Consider the following 7,767-nt stretch of genomic DNA (forward strand, 5'->3'; position numbering starts at 1 on the left):
TGTTTTATTCTTTTTTTTCGAAAGCAACAACTCAAAAAAAGAATTTTGTAAACTTTTGTGCATTGGTACAGCGAACCGGAGGTGAACTTTTCAAACTTTAAATTGAAATAGAAAATGACTGAGAGGAGCTACAAAGCAACAAATTTTGTTTTTCAAAGCTTAAATTTCGAGAAAAGAAAAAAAAAATTAAAAAATGTAGATGGTTTGCTTGAAATGGCTTGTACTGCGGTTAGAGGAAATCAGCTGACAAATAAATCTTTGGGGCTTGAAAAAATATTTAGTCATTGCGAATATCTTTCTAGTTCGAAATAATTTTGCTTCTATAAAAATGCTACATTAGTTTCTGTAAGACTTTATAGAAGCAAAATTGTTAGTTGGTAATGATTTTGCTTCCCATCAAAACTTTGCCTGTTGCAAAGTGTTTCGGTTGAAGGATTAAAAGCAATTTCAACATCGATTTATCAAGATTGAAAATATCGATTTATTTTAATACTAGGTATATTGATATATTTTACCCTAACATTCTCATTTAATTTAAGCTATTTACATCCTTGTCTTCTCATTTTCAATTTAGTCTTTATTACAAGGTTATCTTAAATGCTCTTCAAAGTTTTTTTTTTTTAAATTCAGCTCTAAGGAGATTAAAAATCATCATTGTGATTGTGCTTCTGTCAATCTAGCAAAATATGAAAAAAAAAAAAAAAAAAAAATAGAAAACAGTTCAGACTCCCGTTTTAGATATCGGAGACATTCAAAATGTTTGGCTAACAGACTTTTAAAGCTCACTCTCGTTAGTAACCATAACATCCAATGTTTTTTTTTTGTAGTTCTGTGAACATTTTTCCAAATAACCCCTCTCAAAAAAAAGCAAAAAAAAAAAGTAGAAAAAACATAAATGGAGAAGACCAAAAAAAAAGAAGCACTAGAGAAAACGGAATCCTTTTAGGCAGTTTGCCAGATTGGGTTTTTATGCCACGTCTCCTATTCCCTTAATAACACAAAGGAGGTTCAATTGTACTGTTGTTTCTACCCCGCCCTCATCAAATACTGTTGTTTTTTTTTTGTCGATTTTACGAGATATGACGACGACTACTACACTACACTATACAACAGCCTAAAAGTACCTACAAAGACCAAAAAAAAAAAAAAAAACTAGGATATGATAAAAGAGGAATGAGAGAATGAACTGTATGTACTGATGGAACTAGAATATGTACAATCCAGGAGAAATTGTTGAATCCTTTTCGTGTATGTATAGGCGAAGATCGAAGGACGACTCTATACTATCATGTTGTTGTTGATAATGATGATGATGGTGATGATGACGATGAGCTGAATTGATGCTGGTTAGCGATGGTGGCGATGATGATGATGATGATAGTTGCACGGGTCGATATATGGATGTTTGAAATTGAGTTCAGGTCGTTGTTGTTGATATTCTGGTGGGTTGTTGCTGCAATAAAAGGGTAACTAGGAAAAGGCATTCTTTTTTGCTGGCCTACCCAAAATCCCCATATCTCGAAATTTTTTTTGTTGACGTCGTTATTTCGAAATTTCGTTTATATCTGTTGCTTTGGTTACACTTTAAAGGAGAATTTCATCAGAAACTTCTGTTAGGTAATGACCTGGTGCCTAGAATTTAAGTTTTTGTTTTTTTTTTTAAAATACCCTTCTCGTTGGAGAAGTGAAATGTGATAAGAATTGACAATTTTTAGAAAAAAATATTTTGAAAACTATTGAGTTCACAGAAACGTTCTTGGTTTATGATAAAAGGCAATTTTTTTAAACTTAAAAATCGTCTGTACAATTTTTGTTGGCTGAAAGTTTTGTTTTCTCTTAATTTAACATAATTTTGTCTTAAATATTTAAGACTGAAACAAAAATTTGACACATGTTCCCTAGACACATGTCAACTAGACACATGTTTCTAGACACATATCCAATAGACACATGTGGGCTAGACACCTGTCCACAAGAAACATGTCCCCTAGACACATTTTACCTTAGATACATGTCCCGTAGAAACATTACGTAGACATTACGTAAACGATGTTCCTGAAAGACTCGTTAGTAGGTACTGATTAAACATACATTAAAAAATGTTTAAATTCATGAAACTTGGCAAAAAGTTTGCTCTTGTAATAAGAACCAAGGATGAAAAAGTCTATACAAAAAATGGGTGGAAGGATGTTTTTTCGTGGTCAAGAGAGAGTGGGTGATGGTCAAAAATATAGTGAAAAAACATATTTTTAAGGTATTTTTTGATGCTGAATTCATTAGATTCATAAAAATAAAGTCAATACGATTGCTCCAAAAAAATTATTGCTGACTTCAACAGGTAAAATATTACCGAAACCCATGTGAAAAACAAGACACAGTAACGAAATTTGGGATGAAGGTTTTAGATAAAGAACGGAGAAAGTTATAATATATAAAGTTCTTAAAAATATTTTCGGTAAAAGGGTGTTTTTTTAATGGGTTGAGTTATGTGTGAGAAAGGTATCATAACAGGTGACATAAATTTTGTTAAATTTTTAAACTTGGTGAAATATTATCATTAGTGAAAGGGTGTTTTTTTTTTAAGAAATGCTGAAATTCAGAATAAGTACCACAAAAACTGGGACAAAAATGGTACCTCAATAAAAATTGGTAGAAATGTTTCATTTATAAAAGAAATCAAGAATCTAAACAGTCTATAAAAATATTTTAGGTGAATGGGTATATTTTAGGAAAGGTAGACTAACGTTATTTATTAAAAATATTGTCTTAGCTATGAGAATTACGTATAAAATAAGTCTACACATTTTTTTCATGTAAAAGGGTGTTTTTTTTAAATTATGTTTAATGAAAAAACTAAGTTATAGTAGTGGTACCCTTTCAGCATTTTAGTTACTTTTGCGATTAAAACAAGAACCAGAAGCGTCTATAAGAATATTATGGTTAAAAGGGTGTTTTTTTTTTTTAGTGAAAACGAAATTGATGAGCCACCTTAATGAAATTTTGGTAAAAACGTTGCATTTGAAATAGAATAGGAAGAATAAAGTTTTCATACAAAAATTTCGGTGAAAGGGTGTCATCGAAACCAAAAATATTTTTTTTTTAATTTGTTTATTTAGTGTGTTATTTTACCTGTATAACGTCTTTTGGAAGCAATGCCAATAGAAAAAAACTCCATTAACACATATCGTCTTCAAACAGGTCTGCCAAAGAGATGTCACCTGAAGACATACCCGGTTTTGATATTTTTCTAAGTGTTATCAACATACTTCCTAGCGACATGTATCTAAGAGACATTATTCTCGCTTATTCTGGCCATTCCTCATCTGTCAACATTGCGAAATTCACCTTCATAACTCTAGTCTAGGCCTGTAGTCGTAACCGAGGCACTTGTATTTCGTTGGTTAAAAGATAAAAACCCATCAACAACAAGGCTATAAAAATTATTTTTATCCTTTTGCGTCCCACCAATACCCGCATCAGCGCAGCGCCCCATAATCATCATTATCATCAGCAACATCGTCTTCATCGTCATCAACAAAAAGCCCACACTCTCCCTCTTTACCCATAATGCTGATGTTTCACTTAAACTTTCTATATCTTCTCTCTTTTCTCTTCCTTAGTTGAAAGGTTGAAAAAAAAGCGACTTTAAGCTGTTTGTTTTCTCTTTCGGCACTTTTAAGGGTGGTGATGGAGTTGCTTAACGGTTTTTATTGCCAAAAAAAAATAAAATGATTGTTGAGGGATGAAGAGTGAAATAAAAAAGAAAGAAAGAAACAATTGCACAACTGTACTTTCCACACAAAACCAATACCAAAAAAAAAAAAAAAAATATTAATTTACCTACCCCCCCCCCCCTTCCCCTCGCACAACTTAAATGAAAATACAGAGTTCTTCGATGATATTGGTGCATAATTGAATTTTCAATTAAAATTAAAATTACGTTTCGAAATCAACCGAAATACCAAAGACAATTGCTTTTACTGAATGAAGAGTGGAGAGGGGGGATGGGGAGGGGCAGTAGAATGAGTTATGAAAGCCGGATACGAATATCCACTTCATGTTTTGCTTTCGGTTTGGTTTTGCTAGAAAAGTCAACACTTGGCCAATCCACCTGTGTCACAGTTAAAACAATAGACTTGGCTTAAATGACTCCATATAACTACCAATATCCCACCTCCTTACTCCATCGTCCATCGCAATTTTAGAATTTTCAATGAATAGCTCTCCTTTTTGGGGGGAAGGGGGGGTTGAGGGGTCTTGTAAAACAATGAGGACCTTTTTGATTGAGTTTGAGGGGTACGAGGGGCAAGCCAATCGGTTATTAGTCTTGGTAATCGATGGAGAAAAGTAAATACGGTTGCATTTGTCGCAGTCACGGTAATGCCGATGCCAATGCCGACTATATAGCTGCGGTACGATTGTGCCACACGCGATGTTTGCCAATGGAATTGCTTGTGCTTGTTGCGGAGGCACGAAATAGCGTCAATGGCACAAGAATCTGGAAATACCTTCATCGTCGTTGTTGTAGTCATACTCATAGTCGAACTCATCGTCATTTTACGTCGTTGTCGGTTAAGTTGGCTTTTATGTTCACGGATAATCTGGCCGATGATGATGGAGAGACTCTTGTAAATTCAATTCGTTCATTCAATTGAGTTTGCTTAGGTAGTTGGTTATTTTTTTCATTTTTTTTTTTATTTTTTCTTTCTTTTTCGTTTTTAGATCCTTTTCATTTCACCTTTTGTCCTATTTTTTCTTTTGTTATTTTTTTTTTTTTGTTGATTGTATATATGTTGTCAGGGATTTAAGGGCTTTGAAGGTCATTTCAATGTTGCAAGGAATTTATTTTTAAACTATGTTTATATAGTCAATTTTATAGGGTTATCGTTTTGTTTGATCTTGTGAGTGGTTTTTTTTTTGTTTGGACGAATTGTTGGCTATTTTCTTGAAATGGGGAATTTAAGTATGGAAACTAGTTAGAGACATAGTTATGATGTTGGGAGGAGAGTTTTTGTCTGTCTCGTAAAATAAATTTTTGTTTGGTCTTTAGGTAAGTATTACAATTATTATGAAGAAGTAGATACCTACCTATAATAATTTAATTTTTGCTATCTTACACCGATATCGCTTCTTGAGAAGAATTGTGATCTTTGTCCGAAGTAAAGCGTCAAGTCGAAACTCTAAAGTGTGGCAAAGAAGGGTATCTTTGGTTTTACTTCTGAAATGAACTCTGATTGATGGATTTTGCAGCTAGGCCAAATACCCAGCACTTGATTTTTCTCTTCACTATATGCATAAAAAGAATTTACTGTGCAGTGTAGATATCAATCAATCTATTTAAACATTAAAGAAGCTTAAATAAAAGTATATTGAGTATGGTAGTACCATCTTCTTTTTTTTTCAAAATATTGATTTCAATACGACATCAACTTATAAGTTAACTACCTTTATTGATTTGTTATCAAAAACTGAAAACCGCAAATCTGCATTTTTTGACATTTTCACTTTAACGTCATTTAACCTTGTTATCGGTTTCTCTTTTTTCGCTGCATCGACGGCTATGTGAAGTTGACACTTCCAATGCTAATTTTTTCATCAAAACTGGCTGGTTCGATTGCCCAAGGTAAGCCAAGGATAGCCCAAATGTTTTTTCTTTATTTTACTATTTTTTCAAAAGATACAACAAAAAACTTTTTTTCATATCAGAAACCGAAAAAAATTGTGATTTTTTTCTCGTGAAAAAATAGTTTATTTAAAACCGTGATTTGTTTCCCCAAGGTAAGGCCAGGTAAGCCAGCCCAACTTTTATTGTCCCTATTTTAAGCTTAGTTTAAAAATTATAGAAGAATAAGTTTTTAATTATCACACTATAAAAAAGCACGCATACACCACAGTGACCTTTTTTTTTTAATTTACAATTAAGAAACATTAAATTCACTAGTGTTTGCATTGCACCTCAAATGTTATTTATTTGACATAGAATTTTTACTTGATTGAATGTAGTCCATATAACATTCCTGTAAAGAAGCTTAAGTTCATTTCTTTCATTTCACCTTAAAAACCACAACATACAAAAAATTTTTCAAATTGCAAACCAAACAATGTGGCATCTAGAAAAGCTACATGCTTAGTAAAATCTATACAAACATTTTTCAAAAATAACAATACATGTAAAATGGTGTGAAGTGATTTCTTTTTCAGTACACGAATAGAACGTTTTTAGACCTTTCTAAACTAAAATTGGTAATTCCAACAAATTAAGTCACTTTTTTTTGTAAGCCCATCTTTACACTGAGGGAAAAAATAAATTGAAGTTGAAACGTCGTTGTTTCAAAGATGAACTAATTTGATTTATGTGACTTTAAGATACGAAACCATACAAATTTAACCTTTTTTTCACGTTGATTTTAAAATGTTCATCTTCAACGCAAAATCCTTTCGAATAATAGATAAATCAATGTGGTTTTCATTGATTTTACGTTGTTTTATGATGGCTTTTCCCTCAGTGTAGTTCAAAAATTATGACAAAAAAACTTTTTTCACAATACCAACCTCTTAAAAATAAAAAAAAGTTTTTCTCAGTGTAAAAATTGTCCTTTTTCTCAATTATTAACCATACTAATTCAATCAAATTAATCACATTTCTTCGTTTGCCCACTCTTAGTAAAAAAACAAAGTTTGATTTTTAAGAGGTTGGTAATATGAAAAAAGTTTTTTTGTTATAATTTTAGAACTAAGGGTTGGCTAACGAAAACAAATCTTGGGCTATCCTGGGCTAACTTTGGGCAATCGATCCAGCCAGGTTTGAAAAAAAAATTATTACAAACATTCATTGCAAAATTTGTGCAACAAATATTTTTTCAAATATTTGATGGATTTCTTAAAATTTTCACTATTTGGCTCTTTTTAATAGCGTTTCAATTATCTTGAAGCTTAGGGCCAAGTAGTCAAAATTGTAAGAAAAAAAAAATATTTTGTGTTCATTTTTAGATTCCCTACAGGAAACTAGAAAGTTACTTTTTCGATTCGAATTCAAAGATATTGACACTTTTATTACTTTTTCGTTCCAATTTGTTGGCAAAAATTCAAAATTGTGAGTTGTAACATTAAAGAAATAATTGATTTCATATATGATTTTCAAAACTTTACATCTTCATGTTTGCAGTAGCCTTTCGCTTTCATTTGACACTAGCCTTTGGTCTAATTCAAATAATTTCTTATATACTTTGGGGAAAAATCTCCAATTTTTGGAATGATGTATTTCTAGAAATTTTAGACCCACAGAGCTTTTCTTTCGATGACATTTTTTTTTCCTATAATACGAAGTCAGATATTTGGGGACCAAAGCGTCGAAAAGTGCATTTATGTAGGTAAAAATATATATATTTTTTTTTTTTGATTTTTGAGAAAAAAATTAAGGTTAACCCCTTGCCGAAAAAAATGTATTTTAAAAAATTTCCTCCAAATTTATCGAGTGAGACATCAAAAGAAAGGTCTCTTTTTTTATAGTCGTTAACTGTGGTTTCTTACCTTTGCAATTTTCCATAATACTAAGCCTATAGAGCTTATAAGTTAAAAACCAAACAAAAAAAAAAAAACAAGATTTTGCGATTTTTTGATTTGTTGGATTTTTTTGAAGCCCACTGCTATATTTTTAATTTCCACACTTTTATAATTTATGTTCTATTACACTGGTCGGCAAAAAACAAAAAAAAAGTATGGAGCAAGAACTCTGTAAGGTGATTTTGATTAACTTGAATGTGCTGA

Source organism: Episyrphus balteatus, chromosome 2, assembly GCF_945859705.1.
Source record: "Episyrphus balteatus chromosome 2, idEpiBalt1.1, whole genome shotgun sequence".
Classification (NCBI taxonomy): domain Eukaryota; kingdom Metazoa; phylum Arthropoda; class Insecta; order Diptera; family Syrphidae; genus Episyrphus; species Episyrphus balteatus.